The sequence below is a fragment of the Kogia breviceps genome, chromosome 5 (assembly GCF_026419965.1).
Source record: "Kogia breviceps isolate mKogBre1 chromosome 5, mKogBre1 haplotype 1, whole genome shotgun sequence".
In the NCBI taxonomy this organism is placed as follows: Eukaryota; Metazoa; Chordata; class Mammalia; order Artiodactyla; family Physeteridae; genus Kogia; species Kogia breviceps.
Window position 1 is genome coordinate 145,783,061 of NC_081314.1, and position 20,546 is coordinate 145,803,606.

Here is a 20,546-nt window from a genome sequence, read left to right on the forward strand (position 1 = left end):
AAGTCCCAAGAGCGCAGGCTCAACCTTACTGAGGCCTGCATGAACGCCTGCCTCTATTTGGGGAGCCTGCGCTCAGTTGGCCATTCTCCTCCAGGCCGAGTACCCTTAACGGGCATGGCGCGCTCCACACTGAGTATAAAGTTCCTGAGAAGATGGAGTGAAACCTTGCCACTCGGTGACGGGGGAAGCGCGTAGCATTTGGTCAGCCACCCTCCTTTCAGAGCCTCCTAAGCGGGGAGAACCTGAGAAAGAGCTTCATCTTGCAGAACTAGTACGCAGGGCGGGGACCAGTTTGCTCATGGATTCCGGGCTGCAGGGATTCCTCCACATCAGGACCAAGGAGGAAGTTTGCAGAGAGAGGGAGGGAGGGAGAGAGGGAAGCAGCTGTCTTGCAGGTGATCCCAGAAAACCCCCAGGAGGGGAGCTGTGATTCGTCTGTGGGTGGGGTTTTTTGGGGGAGGGGAAAGGGGTTCTTGTCTGTCTTTTTCTTTTTATGAAAAGAAGCAGCGTGTATCTTGGGTGGAAGACCTGATGCAAGTTTATTGGTAGGGTCCCAGGGGCGTTAGTTCTTTTCAAACGTGTCTCTTTTGTGCTCACCGGCTTCCCCGGCCCGGCCACCTTTCAGAACTTTCCAGAGAATCACCGTAAGGAGGCGACAACCACCTCTGCGCCTTGTAAGACCTTGGGTGGCGATTTCGAGGGAGCCCACGGGAGCCGTCTCGGTTGACGTGCCTCTAGGCCCCGCTCTGCACAGGGAATTCGAGGCCATGGTGCAGGCACATGGCATCCATGACCTTCGAGGATGTGGCAGTGACCTTTACCTAGGACGCGTGGGGGCAGCTGGAGGCTGCCCAGAGGAGCCTGTACTGGGAGGTGATGCTGGAGACCGGTGGGCTCCTGAGCTCTCTGGGACATCCGGTTCCCAAGCCAGATCTGATCCACTCACTGACGCACAGGCACGAGCTGTGGCTGGTGAAGGGAAGCCTCTCCCAAAGGGCCCGTCCAGGAGCCAGAGAAAAATCAGAGACTAGAGAGTCAGATACTTCTCAGCTGCTCTTGTCCGAGGGACCCTCACTTCAGGTGTGGCTGAGACGGGGAGCTTCAAGGGACTCCGAGACTGCAGAAACCAAAACTAAGGAAGGGCCATCAGAAATGCAGGAAAGAATCTTAAGTCCTGGGACAGATCCCACGAGAAGACTGACCCTGGAAAGATGAGCCTTAAAAGTGATGAGCTGGGGATAGATGACAGTTTACACCCAGGAGTTTTACAGGAGCAAGTCTCTCCAGTAGGTGTTCTCCATGAAAGTGACTCACACAGGCTAGTTAAAGACCCCAAGAATTGGGCTTCCCTGGTGGCGCAGTGGTTGAGAATCCGTCTGCCGATGCAGGAGACACGGGTTCGTGCCCTGGTCCGGGAAGATCCCACATGCCGCGGAGCAACTAAGCCCGTGAGCCATGGCCGCTGAGCCTGCGCGTCCGGAGCCTGTGCTCCGCAACGGGAGAGGCCACAACAGTGAGAGGCCCGCATACCGCAAAAAAAAAAAAAAAAAAAAAAAAAGACCCCAAGAATCGTGCACGGAAGAACCAGCGTGGATATAGTGAGTGCAGGAATATCAGGATTCAGGATCTGGCACCGCATGACTGTACTCATGCTGCAGTGAGGCCCTGTGAGCGCACACAGTGCAGGAGGACCTGCAGCCGTGCCTCAGACCTCACGCAGCACCAGCGGATTCACACTGGAGAAAATCCTTCTGAGTGCAAAGAATGTGGAAAACCCTTCAAACATACGTTCCAACTCACAAAGCGCCAGTGGATTCACACTGGAAAGAGGTCCTATGAGTGCAGTAAATGTGGAAAGGCCTTCGTCCGACAGTCTACTTTTATTAAGCATCAGAGGGGCCCACACTGGAGAAAACCCCTTTGCATGCAAAGACTGTGGGAAAGCCTTTTGCCACAGGTTTAATCTGAGTCAACACATGGAGATTCACACTGGAGGGAAGCCCCATGAGCACAGTGAATGTGCGAAAGCTTTTTCTCACAAGTCACACCTCACAGAGCACCGGTGGATTCACATTGGAGAGAAGCCCCATGAATTCAGTAAATGTGGAAAGTCTTTCACCCACCGCGTTTTGTCCAACGTAGCTGGATCCACACTGGTGAGAAACTCTTTATGTGCAAAGAATGTGGGAAACCTTTTGCTCCAAGTTTAATTTGAGTCAACACATGAGGATTCTCGTTGGAGGGAAGCTCCGGGAATGCAATAAATATGGAAAGGCCCTCGACCAGCAGTCATCCTGTATTCATCATATGACCCACACTAGAGAAAAAAACACTTGAATGCAAATTCTGTAGGAAAGCCTTTTGCTACAACTCTAAGCTGACAAATGAATATTCACACTGGAGAGAAGCTCTGGGAGTGCCTCAAGTGTGGGAAAGCTTTCATTCTCAAGTCACACCTTACAAAACACCAGTGGATTCACATGAGATAAGCCAGTAAATGTGGATCAGCCTTTACTTAACACTCATCTTTTATTCATCATAATAGGATCCTCACCGTAGGAAACAGTGTTTTCTACTGCTTCTTGAAATACCAAAATGGCCATCTATCGCTCTCCTGTTCCCCACGGTTAAATCCTCTCATTCACCTTTCCCTCGCACCTCCATGGCCTATTCTCTCCAAGGCTGGGGGGCTCCTGACAGAGCTGTGAGGTGTTTCTGTTCACTGCAGTGCCCTGAGCCCTGTCTCTGGAGCCATTACCCCTGGTGTCAAATCCCAACTCTGCTGGCTCGGAGCTATACTGACCTGTGCAAGTTACCAAATCTTTCTCTGCCTCAGTTTGCTCATTGGTAAGTGGGTAATTTGATAATATAGTATTTACTTCACAGGGCTGTCGTGAGAGTCAATGGTTTAGTGTATGACAAGAGTGAGAAGAGAATCCTTTGCTCCCTGCGGGTGTGTCACTTGGCAGTTATGATTCCTGCTGACGTGGCCACTTAATATTGACTACACCATGATTATTATCATCATCTATTCCATTGCCCTGGATTTCAGGCTTTTTGGCAATTTTGTGAACATTTGTGGTTAAATAGCATAGCTACCAGAGACAGACCCAGATTCCCAGCTTGGATTAACTCCTTACCATTTCCTTCCATTTCAGCAAAGCAGATTATTTCCTTGACCTTCTTTATCTTCATTTAAAAATGGTGCCTTTCAAGGAAGCTGCATCATTGGATGCGTTCCTAATGGATGAATGAATGAATCATTTTGTGTTATTTTATTTAGGATGTAAAAAGACTTTGCTCAATGTAAGACTTATACAGAGTGACACCAGCAGGATAGTGGAATAGGAGGTTCTAGCCTTTATTCTCTCACACTAACTCCAAACTGACAATGATCTGCACACAAAGATACCTTCTTGAAAACTCTGGTATCCAGGTGAGAGATTATAGTACTCGGGTGAAGCACTGAAGTGAGAAAAGAAAAAAATGCATTGAAGGGGGTAGGGTCAACAGTTTCAGTTTACCTCCATCACCTCTTCCTCGATTCCACTTCTTCACCCATTTACATGAGTGCTGAGAGAGATTCCCTCCACTCAGGAGCTCTTTTGTGAGGAAAAAAGTGATGTGAGTGTTTGACTTTGTCACAGATGTAGGGTTCTCACTCTTGCAGACCCAGACCCCAGCAGTTTCCAAGGCCACTCCAACCCCATTCTAGCCCCTACTAATCCACCGTCATGTGGTAACTCTATTTTTGTTTCTTTGGGAACCTCCATGCTGTTCTCCACAGTGGCTGTACCAGTTTCAATTCCCACTGGCAGTGTGGGAGGGTTCCTTTTTCTCCACGCCCTCTCCAGAATGTGTTGCTTGTGGGTTTTTTGACGGTGGCCATTCTGACCGGTGTGAGGTGGCACCTCATTGTAGTTTTGATGTGCATTTCTTTAGTGGTTGGTGGTATTTAGCACCTTTCCATGTATCTTTTGGCGATCTGTGTGTCTTCTTTGGAGAGATGTCTACTTAGATCTTCTGCGCATTTTTTGATTAGGTTGTTTGTTTGTTTGTTTTGGTATTGAGCTGCATGAGCTGTTTTTATGTTTTGGAGATTGGTCCCTTGTTGGTTGCATTGCTTGTGCGTGTTTTCTCCCATTCTGTGGGTTATCTTTTTGTTTTGTTTGTGATTTCTTTTGCTGTGCAAAGGCTTTCGAGTTTAGCTGGGTCCCATTTGTTTGTCTTTGTTTTTGTTTTCATTAAGCTAGGAGATGGATCCAAAAAGAGATTGCTGTGAGAAAAATAAAAAAGAAATGTATTGGTAGGAAGTATGTGGTGCCACCCGCTTCAGGGAGCCCTGGACAACGGGTGAGTGAAAGCTGTCCCGCAGGATGCAGAGTGGAGCTCTGCCTGACTCAACTGATGGGACATTCTCTCCACCTCCTCCTAAGACCATCTTTGCCGTGGGGTTGGGAAGATATCAAATTGTTTCTGAACCAAACTTTGGTCTGCTCGCCCGTGCACAGTAAAGCCAAACTACTGACACCAGGTTGTGGTGAAGGAAGGTGTTTATTGCAGAGCACCAAGCGAGGAGTCCAGGCAGCTAGCGCTCAAAAGGCCCAAACTCCCTGATGGTTTTCAGGGAAAGGCTTTTAAAGGCAGGGTGAGGGAGGGCGCACGTGGGCTGTGTGATCAGCTCGTGGGCCTTCTTCTGATTGGCTGGTGGTGAGGTCATCGGGAGTCAGCGTCATCGGCCTTCTGGTTCCAACTGGTCTGGGGTCTCCGTGCTGGTGGGCAGCATGCAGTTAACTTCTTCCACCTGGTGGGGGTTTCAGTATCTGCAAAACAGCTCAAAGGACGTGGCTCAGAATATTATCTATAGCCCTTGAGGAGGAACTTAAGTCCTTGACTTTGGTTAATGGCTAAACTATTATTATTTTATCTTGCCTAGCTGTTTTCCTTTCTGCATTTTCTCACTTCTCTGATTAAAGTTACTCTTTGGAACTTGGGGAAAGCCTAGGAAGATAAAGTTTATCCACAGACAAGAGGCAGGTGAAGGACATGGGGTTGGGGGAGGTTCTGTTCCAGGAACATTCAATCAATCAACCCCAAACTGGGGGAGGCAGCAGAAAAGCAGGCCTAGCCTCGTGGGGCTTCCAGGCCTGGAATTGAGAGCAGGGAGATGGCTGGGTACCCAGCAGACAGCAGCGCCAAAAGAGAATCCACATCCAGCCTTAAAATCACACCAGTCAGCCAACCCCAGGTGAGACAGAAGCCAGTGCCACAGATGGCGGCCAACATCTCTCCAAGGTACAGACCCACCTGCTGTCCATTAGGAGGGCCCATCCTCAACAATCTGAAGATCTTCTACGTGGTCCCTGCTGTGGAGGCCCATGTTTTACTATAATGACAGCTTGGATTCATAGAGCATCAATCTGCCCGAAACACCGGACACCCTGAAGACGTTACCTTACTTCTCATGCCAAATCCCTATGAGGTCTGGAGAGGGTCAGGGAGGGGTTAATTGGCCATTAGCGCTAAGGCAACTGAGACACAGGCAGGTTAAAAGACTTGCCCAGGGCAGGAAGTGGTCACAACCAAAGAACAGAGATTGGACTTTGGGGTCTTCCCCCTGTACTTTGTCCACAGAGGTTTCTGAAGATGGCCAGGACCATTCTGGTGGGGGAGGGTGCTGGTGGCAGGCCCCAGGATGCCCAAGGACACGGTGCTGTGACAGCAGGTGGACCCCATTTCTGAGACTGCTCAGGGGGTCCTGGACCAGCCCATGGCGTTAGTGTGGGTCCCACCTGTTCTCCTGGCCCATCTGGGAGTCTCAAGCAGCCGCAGGGTATTTACCACGGGGAGGTCGAGAGCCAGCCTCCACCTGGACGGACCCCTGACCAAGACTAGACGTGACACTGGCCAGAGTGTCATCAGCCCCTTTGAGAGAATCCTCTCTAGCAACAGTGACATCTGGGTCTCCTACTGCCGCTGACCGACAGTGACACCTTTTCAGAACAAGAGTGGGACACCCATTTCTGGTGTCTTTCCTTCCTTTCCAAGGGGGAGATGTGGCCTCTGTGATTGTGTCCTCCGAGCCCAACCCGGCCCCCACCCAAGTGTGAGCCTGTGGCCATCACCCCACCGCCACTGCCCTCCCCACGGGGCACACACTGAATGCGTGAGGTCAGGAGAATGGATCCACCACAAGCCAGCGAGGCGTGGCCTCAGGTAAGTGAATTCACCTCTCCTGCCAGCTGAGTGAGGGGGTGACACCCTGACTGTGGAATCTCACATACCATGGCCACTATGAGCTCCTGGAGGATTGACCAACTCCACATCCAGTGACATCTCTGATCATGTGAAAACCAGAAGACACAGAACTGCGAAACAAATCAGCGTTTACTTCAAAGTTCGAAATTATTCTGAGACTGGCAAAAGGCAAAGACTGAGGCCAGGCAGGTGAGTTTGGTGGCCACTCTGTGAGAAATGACCTCATATTTGGATCAAATGGCAATTCTAATTAACCGTGCCCATTTTCAAGTTTTCTGGTTAATTTACAAGAAGAAGTGATAGCTGTTACTGTGTTGGCTCCAGGAGTGGAAGAATTTTACAAACAGTTAAACGAAGCCAGTTTAATACTTGTGTTATCAGATGTTTCAAATAGAAAAGCCGATTAAGTTAATTTAAATAATTGCTTAATTTGTATTCAAATCATTAAATAAACATAAAGCTTGGAATAATTATTCTGTTGAAGATAAATGTCACTGACGTTTTTGAAAATGCAAGATATAGGGCTTCCCTGGTGGCGCAGTGGTTGAGAGTCCACCTGCCGATGCAGGGGACGCGGGTTCGTGCCCAGGTCCGGGAAGATCCCACGTGCCGCGGAGCGGCTGGGCCCGTGAGCCGTGGCCACTGGGCCTGCGCGTCTGGAGCCTGTGCTCCGCAGCGGGAGAGGCCACAGCAGTGAGAGGCCCGCGTACCGAGGGAAAAAAAAAAAAAAAAAAAGAAAGAAAGAAAATGCAAGATATAAATGTAAATTCAGTGAAATAGTCAATATTAATGGCATCATTATTTGTTTTTGTTATAATACAAATGCTGATGTCACACGGTGTCATGGTAAAAATGTGCTATTATTAAATTAAGCAAGTATGGAGCTTGGCTATTATCAAAAAGACAAGAAATAAGTGCTGAGGAGGATGTGGAGAAAGGGGAACTTTTGTACCCTGTTGATGGGAATGTAAATTGGTGCAGCCACTGTGGAAAACAGTACAGTTTCCTCAAAAAATCAAAAATAGAACCACCATACGATCCAGCAATCCCACCCCTGGGTGTTTATCCAAAGAAAACACAGCACAAACTCAAAAAGATATATGGTCCCTCCATGTTTACTGCAGCATTGTTTACAATAGCCAAGATATGGAAACAACTTAAATGTCCATTGATGGATGAATGGATAAGGAAAATGTGAGATAGATAGATGATAGATAGATAGATTGATTGATTGATAGATGATAGATAGATAGACAATGAAATATTATTCAGCCATAAAGAAGAAAGAAATCTTGCCATTTGCAAAAACATGGATGGGCCTTGAGGCCATTATGCTAAATGAAATAAGTCAGACAGAAAGACAATTATCTATGATCTCACTTATGTGTGGAATCTAAAAAACCAAAATCAAAAACCAAACTCATAAATACAGAGAACATATTGGTGGTTGTCAGAAGTGCATGGAGGGTGGGCAAAAGGCATCAAAAGGTACAAACTTGCACTTATAAAATAAATAAGTCATGGGGATACAATGTACAGCATGGAGACATTAGTCAATAATACTGTAGTGCATATTTCAGAGTTGCTAGGAGAGTAGATCTTAAAACTTCTCATCACAAGAAAAAAATCCCATAATATTGTATGGTGACAAATGTTAACTAGACTTTTGTATGTCAGTTACACCTCAATAAATTAATTAATTAATAATTTTTAAAAAGAAAGTATGAAGCAGAAATATTTTTGGAATTTTTGTAGTAAACACAATTCATATATGAATCTTAAGCTGCAATATACCTGTAATTGAAATAAAGCTGTAGATAGCAAAACGTATAAACATTTTTATATTTACAGATTTAGAGTAACTGAACTACAAGTTTTCTGTGACAAATCTTATGTAGATTTCACAAACAAGAAGTCCTTAATCAGGGCAGTACAAACTTTCTCCCTTTGACATTCACATCTGGTCAGATTTTAGAAATGCATAGCCTTTGAAAAAGTCATTTGTAAACCAGTCTAAATGAGTTACAGCGGTACTCGATTTGTGTGTGTGTCCTCTGGATTTTGGTTGCATTTTGTTCAAAATCTTTAATCAAACTATTCAACAAATGGATTCCCAAAAACTTCTTCGAAGCTTTTGGCGAATTATCGCAATTATTGAAAACAAGATCAAAAAGAGAAAGACTATTTAAATGTATTGCTTCAGATGAAAGAGAGGAACTGAACAAATTGCTGATGCCTGCCCAAATGGTATATGAGAAGGACTTTGGAATTCCAGAATGGCTCCTTGGAATACCTCCATCTATGGGGCAGATTTTTGATGAAGTTCATATTTTAGTTGGAGATGTAGATAGATATAGATAGATAGATGATAGATAGATAGATAGATAGACAGATGGATACATAGGTAGACAGGTAGATACATACATGGATGGATAGATGGATAGATAGATATTGATATAGATAGGAATGGAATAAAACTGAGAAATCCTATGATTTTCATCATATAACTTTGACAAAACATTCAAAAGAATCATACACACACACACACACACGAGCCTGTTGATATATTTTGCCTTATAAAAATATTTATGAAAGAAAGATTCTTGGAATGTAAACCAAAACACAGAACCTCTAAAGTTTCCCTGTGTCCTTTCCCTGCCCCTGCCCCTAATGACCATCAATCTTGAATACATTTTAAAACATTTTTTCCATAAATTTATTTATGTATTTATTTTTGGCTGCGTTGGGTCTTCATTGCTGCACGCGGGCTTTCTCTAGTTGCGGCGAGCAGGGGCCAGTCTTTGTTGCAGTGCCCAGCCTTGCTCATTGCAGTGGCTTCTCTTGTTACAGAGCACAGGCTCTAGGTGCATGGGCTTCAGTAGTTGTGGCACACGGGCCCAGTAGTTGTGGCTCGTGGGTTCTAGAGCACAGGCTCAGTAGTTGTGGCGCACGGGCTCAGTTGCTCCGCGGCATGTGGGATCTTCCCGGACCAGGGCTCCAACCCGTGTCCCCCACATTGGCAGGCAGATTCTTAACCACTGCGCCACCAGGGAAGTCCCCATTTTTAAACTTTTAAAGTAGCTTTCTTGAGGTATAACTGCCATGTAACAAACTGTGCATATTTAATGCATACAATGTGATACGTTTTGACATGTGTTCCCACCAGTGAAACCATCACCTCAATGAAGAGGGTGAACGCATCCATCCTTTCGTTGAATGGAGAGACCACAACTGGTTTATCCATCTCATCTATTGATGGACACTTGGGTTGTTTCTTCGTTTGGCTTTGCAAGTAAATCTGCCATGAACATTTGTGCAAAAGTCTTCCCAGGGACATGTGATGTCATTTCTCTTGGTAAATACCTAGGACTGGAATGACTGAGTCATCCGGTAGGTGTATGTTTAACTTTTTAAGAAACTGTCAAACGGTTTTCCAAAGTGGTTGTACCATTTTACTCTCCTAGCAGCCGCCATGAAAGTTGACACATCCTGGCCACTACTCAGTGTGGTGGTCTCTTTAACTGTAGTTATTCTGGTCTGTGTGGAGTGATAGTCCATTGTACTCTTAATCTGCATTTCCTTAATCACTGATGCTCTCTAACATCTTTTGGTGCACTTATTTGTCATTCGCATATCTTCCTTGATGGAGTAATTTTTCAAAAGATTTGGTCTTTTTAAAAAAAATTGGGCTCTTTGTTTTCTTATTATCAAGTTTTGATAGTTATTTGTATAGACTGGATACAAGTCCTTTATCAGGTATGTGACTTGCTAGTATTTTCTCCAGCCTGTGGCTTGTCTTTTCATTCCATTAACTGTGTCTTCCAACGACCAGAAGATCTTAATTCTGATGAAGTCCAATCTGTCCAGTTTTTCTTGTACAGGCTATGCTTTTGATGTTATAGCTAAAAAAAAAAATCTCTGCCTAACCCAAAGTCCCTAAGATTTCCTCATGTCTTTTTAACAGCTTTTGGTTTTATATTTAGATGTATGAACCATCTTGAGTTAAATTTGTATGCAATTCAAGACATGGTTTTGAAGTAGAACTATACAAATGTTGCTCTATTTCTGGATTCCATTGCTCTGTTGTCCATCTTGAAGCCAATACCATCTTGATGTCCATCCTGATGCCTTGATTACTGTAGCTTTATAATAAAACTTGAGGTCGGACAGTGTAAATCCTCTAACTGCTCTTCTTTTCCAAGTCGTTTTGACTGTTCTAGGTCCTTTGCACTTTCATATGAATATTAGATTTGGCTTGTCAATTTCTACAAAAAAAAGGCTGCTGAGATTATGATTGGGAATGCATTGAATGCACAGATCGATTTGAATAAAAGTATTTTGCAGGTTCACAAATATAAACTTAAATTTCCAGTCTATGCATAAGTGTTTAACGATATACAATTTCAATCTTTTTAACCCTCCCTTTTATTCTTGAAAAAATGGCCTGATTTGGAGAATGAATTTTGTGGTGACCGACCCTGAGTTTGACGTGACCACAGAGGGATCAGGCTGCCACTTCCTGAGTCCAGTGATCCGGCTTAACTTTAGCAAAATCAGGACAAGACAATCTATGCTTTTCACGTGACACAGTATGGAAAGACCATCCCCTGCGACACTCTGCCAGAAACTTGAACTGAATTTAATTAAGTTTGTAGAGCTAATTTCCATTTACAGGAAATATGAAGGCAAGAGGAAGAAGTTAAATGACATAACAAGGAAAGAGATAGACAATTCCAGAATATAGAGCATTCTACAGGTCCGTACACCAATTTCTTCAAGTCAATGTTTTGTTTTACTCTGTTCTAAGTGAGGGGAGAGTCTCTCTAGATTAAAAGAGAACTAAGAGATCTTATAACCTAATATAATGGACAAGTCTCATTAGAATCCCAACTCACCCAACAAACTGGAAAAAGACATTTTTGAGACAACGGAGGACATTTGAATATGGACTTATTTTTAAATAATACCCAGAGATCAGCATTAACTTTGTTAGCGCTGGAAATGGCATTGTGGTTATATAAGAAAATGTTCCTAAGTTTTTGCATCGCTGTGAATCAACGCTGAATTATGTAGGGGGTGAAATGATAAAATGTCTGGTTTGCTTTCAAATATTTCATTGAAGAGAAGAAGAAAGAAAAGAGACGGCTTAATTCAGCGTGGCAGAATCTTGACAGTTGTTGGACCTGGAAAACAGGGCCATGCATGTTAAATTTTCTATTCTCTCTACTTTTGAATAGGTTAGAAATTTAAAGAAAGACAAAACTAAACTAAAGAAGGGATGAGTAGAGGGGAGCCCCAATTTTTTGAGGGCAGTGAATTATGCTGTATGATCCTGCCATGGCAGATACATGTCCTTGCATTTGCGCAAACCCACAGACTGTCCAACACCAAGAGCGACCCCTGATGTAAACCGCGGACTCTGGGTGGTAATGAGGTGTCCATGGAGCTCCCTGGCTTGTGACAAATTGCCCAACTGGTCGGGGTCTGGATAATGGGGTAGGCTGTGCATGGAAGGAGGGCAGGGCATCTGTGGGAAATCTCTGTACCTTCCCCTCAATTTTACAGTGAACCTAAAACTGCTCTACAAAATAAAGTCTGCCTAAAAAATAATAATAAAAATAAACAGGCATGGGCAGGTGGTCAATTCTGTCCCACGAGACATAGAGAGGCCTGCCGGGGGCTTCTGGGAGAACCTTCTTCCCCATAAGAAGGACCGCAGGAAGGAGACTTTCTCTTCCACTCTGAATATTATGGTCTGCATCTGATGCCAGGAAGGATGACAGCTGTCTCGGCATGCGGGGAGGGGATCCCGCCAGAAAGAACGAGCCACGCAAAGGTGGGGAGAGCCTGGTCCTGGGGTGCGTTGCCGAGGCCCCGAAGTGACCGTCCTGCCGTGAGGCTGCGTTCTGTAAGATGACAGTTCCTCCTGCTGTGTAAGCAATAAGTATCTCCTATTAAGCTACTGTCCGGGGCTTCCCTGGTGGCGCAGTGGTTGAGAGTCCGCCCGCCGATGCGGGGGACGCGGGTTCGTGCCCCGGTCCGGGAGGATCCCACGTGCCGCGGAGCGGCTGGGCCCGTGAGCCGTGGCCGCTGCGCCTGCGCGTCTGGAGCCTGTGCTCCGCAGCGGGAGAGGCCACAACAGCGAGAGGCCCGCGTACCGCAAAAAAAAAAAAAAAAAAAAAAAAAAAAAAAGCTACTGTCCGGCCAGGTTTTCTATTGATGTATCACCTCATTTGGCACTTAATAAATCGAGCCTATATGGCAATCTTCTTCCAACTTCTTTGTAAATGACCAAAGGGCTTCTTTTTTTATTATCCTTCCAACTCCTCTGAGATGCGGAACGATCAAACCAGCATCTATTTAAATTTATTTATTCAAATCTACATGCAAAATCCTAAGGGCAGAGCGACCAGATGAGTAGGTAATAGTCACAGCTCCTCCCTCAGCACGCACTGGAGGAGTGGTGCACAGCACGTGACCACCAAGAACCAGGCGGGGGTCGTGCAAAGGCTCAGGGGCCCACGGAAGGCTTCCTGGAAGAGGTGCCTACAAACTGGACTGCCGGTGCTTCACCGAGTAGCGAGAAGAACGGAAGTGGGTGTTGAAAGTTCCCAAGGTAACTGAGGCCAAACAGAGACCTAAAGGAAGGAAATTCTGTTTCCTTCAGGGCATCTTGGCCCAAGTGCTGTACAGAGTTCGAAGAGAGAAGTCTGGAAATACAGACTCCGATTGTGGAGGATATTCTAGGTCTATGAAAGGCACTGTTTGCTCTTTTTATTCGCCAGGAGGGGGAAAAAAACAATGTGACGATTAACGACTTCATGTCCTTCATTTTAGGAATAACCAAGTGCCCTCCAGGTGAGCCATCCGCCCAGGGTCGCAGGCCTGGACTCCCGGCTTCCCATCCAGGGTCCTGATGCATCCTCCCCGGGGCACGTGGCCGCCTCAGGGTGAGGGTGGAGGTGACGCCTCCCCAAACCCAGAGCTGAGAGTGCCAGGTGGGGCGCTCGTCAGAGGAAAATGAGGATTCTCACCTTCCGGAGGTCCCGTTCACCTTCTGTAAAATGCAGATAACCCCCAACTGAAATAGGAACTTAAAAGATTAAATAATTAAATTTTTAAAAATATCTAGTGCCCAGTTATAACTCAGTAAACTATAGTTACTCTTCCTGCAAGGTCTGATCAACTGATCAAGGCAAACCGAAAAGGTCGCTCTTTCTGGGCAGAGGACTAACCCCTCACTTATTAAATCCAATTAAAATTTCACTACCCCCTGCCCTCCTCCACTCCGTCAACTGAGCTTCTGCTAGAAACATCCACGCACCCACTGCCACTGGCTCACCAACTGAGGGCGAGCCACTTAAGGGCCATTTTATCATTTACTGTAATTAACTCACTGTGCCAGCTCTGGGCAGTAAACGTGCCCCAGGAAGCAAACGTCGTTGGAAAGGTGATGAGGCTGAAGGGTCGCAAGCCCAGGACACTGGCCAGGCCGAGGAATCATGAGGTCACAGGTAGTGCACAGGGCAGAGTCCTGTCTGGGAGTCGGGGGGACACCCTGGGGCCCCACCCAGTCACCAGCCTGTGAGGACTCGGGGTCTCGGCCGCTCGGAAGGTCTTCATGGGTGTGGTTCCCCCCAGAGGAGGACCTCTGCTGTCCCTTTGAAAACAAAGTCCATCTCAAAACAAGAAGTTCAAAGTGACTGTGTTCTGCCCTACAGGGACCTCTGGTTGTGTCTGACTGTCCTTCAGAAGAGGCTCTCCGTGTCACGTCATCTGATGGCACAGGTCCCAGTTCACGTGGTCTCCAGGGGAGGACGCAGGACATAAACGGACTCCTGGAGTCCTCCAGACTGGGCGGGAGGGGGCGACAGGGGGCTGCCGGGAGCCATCACACCCCATGCAGGGGCCCTTTGACCAGAATTGTGAGCAGGGTATATTCAGTGTTGGAAGGTTAGCTCTTCTTTGTTTCTGCTGGTTATTTTCAAGCGATTTGGCAAAGATTAAAATAACTCTTCCTAATGCAATCTGGATGGGAGGGTTTCTGGATCAAAGGTAGTTGGATTTCCTGGCATCTCTAAGGTATTTGATAAGCATGATGTATGACTGCATGGCTGCGTGAATGAATGGGTGAGCGATCAAGAGGAAGGAAGCAAGGGGAGGGAGGAAGGACGTCGACTTGCCTGTAATGTCGACGTGGATTGAGCACCTCTCTTCCGGGCACTGACTGAGTGCAAGAACCCTGCTCTTAAGCAACTGCCTGCTGCCTGAAGAGAAGAAAAAACTGTACACGTAAATATAATGCACGTAAAGGATTGTGAGTGTCCCAAGAGGCAACAGAGACGGGGCTATGACGTTTAAAAAGGAAAACCTTGGAGTGTTTCGTAGCAGCTAACAATTCCGCTCTGCATATTCTGCACGTCAACACACTCGTGCCGTCCTCCCAACTCCCAGAGCAGGGAAGCACGTGAGACGAGGCAGCGGGAGAGTGAGGCCAGGGAAGGCACAGGGTCACACGGCGTCTGCGTGGTGGCACCCCTGTCCGTCTCCCCACCCCCAGGCCACAGTCCTCCTACGGCATCCTGCACTCCTGAGAGACAGGGAGGATACCTGACAGGGCGGGCACACTCTGGCGGGGAGAACCTGTTACCTCCGCCACGTGGATCCCTGACAATAGAGGAAGTAGATTTCAAACTGGCCTGAAGGATGAGAAAGACTTGCACAGCGGTTAACAGCTGTACCCAGAGGTTTAAGGACATTTACGTCTGCAGAATATCATGAGCTAGAACTGCCACGAGAGTCTCACGTGTACAACATGAATGAGCTTCTTGTGTGCTACACCTGAGAGCTGGCATTTCTGCAGTTTCTTTCTTTCCTCTTTTCCCATGTTTCTTCAAGCTAATGGTAGTCAATGGGAGGGGGGAGGTCCTGCTTCTAGATGGCTAATTCTAGAAGCCTGAAAAGTAAACTAGGCAGCAAGCCATGAAGGTGGGTGGTGCCCAGGACAACAGAAGGTAGTTGAACAGGGGCCAAGTGCTTGGCCCCAATGAAGTGAGCAGAAAGAAAAACATGTCAGGTTCTTGCCAGTTACTCCGGCCGTGGGAGTTAGGATGCACTGGGCTGCAAGTAACAGAAGGACCCATCAACCACGCCTTTGACAGGTAGGGGCTGTCTTCCACCCATGACAAGGAGACTGGAGACGTCCCCCTGCCGGAGGCTCCTGGAGTTCACCTCGTCCCCTTTTCTCGAGGTCACGGGATGGCTGCTGCAGAGGTGCAACCGAGCTACCTCTGGCCGAAAGGGAGGCTGGCATGGTGAGTGTTGAGCTTTCCATCTTCCTGGGTGGAGGCCGGCAAGGCAGGAGAGTGCTGGGGCAAGTGCGGGGCTAGCCAGCCCACAGCCTCTTGGACCACCCTTGGGGTCCAGGCACGCAGCCTCTGCAGGCCAAGTGTTGTCCCAAGCCCACCTGGGCGGCAGAGGGGCCTGGCACCTCTTCATGAAGGCTTCCAGCTTCTCCACCTGCACACATGACTCGCCCTGGCTCTGGTCGCAGCCTCTGCCCTGGCTGTGAGCGCCGGGGTTCCCTTCCTCCCTAGATAAATTCAAGCCTGAATAGTGTATGAGCCTAATGTACTCACTGATGGGTTCTGACCAAGGCCACCGAGGGAGCAGCCCATTTTCATCCGCACGCCAGGCACGGGGGGGAGGCCACAGACCTCCTCTGCAGAGCAGGAGGAGAGGAGGTGGGTGGACGGCCACTGCTCTGGGGGCAGCCAGAGGGGCCAGGAGCAGACCCTCCTCTGGCCCTCACACCTTCCAGGTGCCTGAGGGCGCTTACAGTAGCTGGGGGGTGAGGGCTGGTGCGGGCACGTCCTGGGGTCCCCAGCACGTAGCCCCGGGCCTAGAGTGTATGGAGTGGGAGCCCAGGCCCGGGCTGATGCCCTGGCTCTGCCAGTGCCCGGCTGGGACAAGGAATTTAACCTCTCTGCGCCTTGGTTCCCCATCTGACCAGTGGGATTGCTGTGAGGACTGAATGCAGGAACCCCCGTGCAGTGGATTGTTTGCAGAAATAGCCGCAGTCCTTCCCCTCCGAATCCACGCCCCTTCGCTCTCCAGCCCCAGGTGGAGAGTCTAGTCCACGTGCCTGGAATCTAGCTGGCCCTGTGACTCACGCCAGCCAATAGGGTGCCGTGCAGGCGACGTCACCCGCTCTGAGCCCTGCAGCTTCTGCTGGTGGACACGGGTAGCAGAGCCCAGAGAAGGGGTCGGGTAACGGGCCAGCTATCAATACTAGGTGCCAGAGGTCAGAGGCCACACACCACTTCCCACGCAGGAATGTCCCCGGAAAGGCAGGTGGGCTCTTTGGAGACATGGAGGGGTAATGTTCCTCTTCCAGGCACTAAACTTTGAGTCCGAGGGAGGGGAGGGCGGGGGGGAGGGCCTGCCCCCGCCCCACGGACGTTCTGGGGTTCCTAAGTGGGACTGTGGCATTTCCAGGTACAGCCAGTTCAAGCTTGCCAGACTAGCAGGACTTAAGGAAGCCAGAAGGATTCCCCCCTCCCTCCCTTGGGAAGAAGGCAGTGGGGTCTGGGGAGGTGTTTGGAGCTAGGGCTGGGGTGAGCCCGACTCTCCCTTGGCTGTCTTTATAAAAGGGGTGGATTGGAGGGTTTCTAAGGCCGTCTGATTTGCTGTCTTTAGGTTATTCCTACTCCTTGAACGAGTGATAGTTTTTTTTCTTTTTGTAGCGGAGGGTCAGCGCTTTGCTTTGGGTCTCCCGTGACCCTGTATGAGCATGTGGGGATGTGGGAACAGCCTAGAGGCTCTAGAAGCTCCCGGGTCCTCCCCGCAAAGGCTTCATATTCTAGCTCTGCAGCAGCTCCCCAGCCTGGAGCTTGTGCCTCGGGGCTTTAGGCCACCAGATAGTCCTATTTTGTTCTTCAAATCACACAGTAGCCTAAGTGCTGGAGCAAAGACACTGAGTCCGCAAAGCTATCACTGTTGATCGCCTATTTGCCTTTAAATCCAAAGCCATAAGGTCCCCTAATCAAACATACATAGGAGTATTTGAGGGCCGGCTCGTCAGCCTGGAGAGCCCCACCTGAAATGCCCACTTCTACCCTATGGACTCAGCCCCCTTTAACCGGTGGTTTCTGGGGGTCCTGCCATTCCTCCCGTGTTCTGCAAAGAACACTCTGGAACTTCCCGGCAACCAAAGATGCTTCAGCTGTGTCTGTGGCTCTTCCTCGTAGGTCCGAGGGGGCAGGCGACATCTTTGGTTTTCATCGTGGTCGCATGCGTCTCTGGCGCTATCTCCTGTGACGGCTTGTGCAGGAAGATGGCTCAGCAAAGACGAGCAGGTCGGTGAAGAAACCCCAAGGCATCCGAATCCGCAGGTCGGCTGGTCCAGCCCTGATTGCTGAGCTCCTCCCAGACTCCGCGGCTCGGCCGCTGAGCCCACAGCCAGGGTCAAGCTACTCAGTCTCTGCCTCAGTTTCCTCATCTGTAAGCTGAGGGGTGGAAACACCTTCCCCGCGTGGCAAATGCCATGTAAGCGTTATCTGAAACACAAGTACCCCGAGAAGAGAGGACAGAAGACGTGAAACGCTCCCGCCCGCTGGGCTGGGCTGACGGGACCCTGGCCCTGGCCCGGGGCCTGGCTGCGGGCAGCAGGCCCAGCTCCCCGAGGTGAGAAGATCTCAAGGTCACGTTTAGACTCCCGGGCCCCGAGCTTCAATCACCTGCACCTGAAGCACCAAAAGAGCCTGTTTCTCTGGGTGCAGAATGAAAGGGGGGGGAGAGGAAGACGAAAGGTGTGTGGGGAGCCCAGTGCAGCCCTGAGAGGGTGCGGGTCCCACACGCGGGCCTTTCCCGCGGCCCTCCCAGGCTCCGGAGGGCGGGCGGGCCCCTCACAGGAGTCTCTGCCCTCGGGCTCAGGGTCCAGCGCCAGGTGGGCGGCGTACACTCCCCGAGGGACGCCCGCACCCACCCTGCTCCTTTGCGATTCCCCCGGAGAGATGAGCGCCCTGCCCGGGCACCACCACTGGCCTGCACGACTCTCTCCTCAAAACGCCACCAGAGAAGCTGGAGAACTCTCTGGAACATGGGTCAGACCCCCTCCCCACCCCCATCGTCATTCACGTTCACCAGATGGGTCACAAGCCGGCCCCGCCCGCCACCTCACCCCACCCCCGTCTGTCCCCAGCTCCCAGGCGGGGGCCATCGGACGTCCGGGCATCTCACGCCCCCGCGCCTTTACCCCTGCTCTTCCCTCGGCCACTGAGGCCCTTCTGCACGGGGCCACCCGGCCACCCCCCAGGCAGCTTCCCAGTCGAGCACAGCTCTCGCTCCCACCCTGTGCTGTGTCCGCAGCTCTTTACGCAGCTGTGACCCCAGTTTAGAAAATGACCTGCTTGCTTGTCTGGATCCCAGACTCTGAGCTCCTGGGAGCAAAAGGTTCCACAGTGACCCTCAGGCCGGCTCAGAAATTCCGGGCCCCTCTGACCTGGGCAACTCGCCCGCACCGCTGGGCAGATGAGCTCTGGGGCCGAGTCCCAGCTCCCCCGCAAGCTGGGGCTGGTTAGTTTACCTCTCAGATTCCTTATCAGCAAAATGGGTCTAACCTCTGGCTCAGAAGATTAAGAGGATCCCGGCCCAGACACAGCCGCCAGAGACTGAGTGGGGTAGAAAGCACAAACCTGTTCCTTCGAATGAGACCAACCAGCATCAGCACCCAGAGAGCCTCCTGCTAGGTTATCTGAAGCAAAATTGTCACGAGGAAGCGGGGGAGGCCAGCCCCAGGGAGGGAGAAGTAAGGGGCGGCCAGGCCGGCGTTTCCCCAACAGAGGGTCCCAGCCCTCCCAGTGCTTCCTGCATCTGTTCTGGAACATTCCTTTCTCTTGTCTTTTCACTTGGGGGCATAGGCAGGCCTGCCGTCCTGACGGGAACGACCTCGCTTGGACGTGCTAACACCTTAGGTCTGATGCACCCAGGCTGCCAAGGAGGCGGGAGCCGTCCAGTGGGAGAGAGCTTGGCCTCTGCCTGGACGGGTGTGAGTTCTGTAGTTTGACCTTCCAAGCTCATTAGTCTCCGTTTCCCTTCTTGGTGGCCAGAGCTGTGGAGGGGAGGACACCTCTGGTCACTCCCTTGCCCCCCATGCTGTCCTCACAAGGCATCCAGTACTCGTCAGTGGACTGGGTAAAAATCCAGGTCCATTGAAGATGGGTGAAAGCCGGAAACCACCCTCACGGGGCCGCTCACCTGAGCACAGACCGCGTCCTGTCTGTGGCTGGGCGAGGTGGGCGCCCTGCACCCGTCAGGGCTGTGTTCCTGCTCGCACCGTCTGTCCCTAAGGGCTCTGGAAGTGTACTAGGGACAGCGATCAGCCGGCCTGAAGACACAGAGGCATGCACACACACACGCGTGCACACACATGTACAAGCACACGCACGTGCATATGCACACACAGAGGGAGGCGTGTGCACACACACAGACACCACACAAGCACACACACACGTGCACAGCACACGCATACACACCACCACATACAACACTCACATGTATGCAGCACACACGGACACACACACACACACATCCACGTGTACACACCGGTGTTGCGAGCGCAAACAGCAAGCACACCAGCTTGCATCATCTTTGCTTCCGGTTTTCACACAGTGGAGACTATTTTAGGCTGAAGAGAGTTAAGACTGAAGGTAACTCATGGTCCGTGTGTGCACAAGTGCACGCGTGCACACCCACCCTCAGAAACCCACAGAAAACCATGACGGAAGAGCTCACTCCCTCCCTCTGACCACAGAAGTGGACGCGGGGGGTCAAAGGTGAGATGTCACCGCCAGAGTGCGGGTTCTAGACACGGGCACAAACCCTGTGCCCACATCGGGCATCAGAGATCAGCCGAGGCTCCTGCCCTGGTGTGCGCTCGCTGAGGGAGTGGGTGGAGGAGGGCTCCCCACTGAGTCCCCCAGCCTCGGGGCACCGGGCCAGCGGCACACGTCTTCCAAAGCAGGCAGCGTCCACGGTGTGAGCTGGCCTCGGGGTCAGACGGCCCCGGGCAGACCCCGCTCAGCCGCTGCAGCCTGTCGACTTGGGCGTGTATCCACACTTCCCACAGTTGCGGTTTCCTCACCTTTAAAACTGGGGGTAAAACCAGTCACTTGATGGAGTGATTGTGAAGATGAGAGTAAGGTCTGTAAAGCCTTGAAAGCATTGCAGGGTCCAAGATAAGTGTGCAATGACTGTGGCCCCCAAATGACCAGGAGGCAGGGCATCCT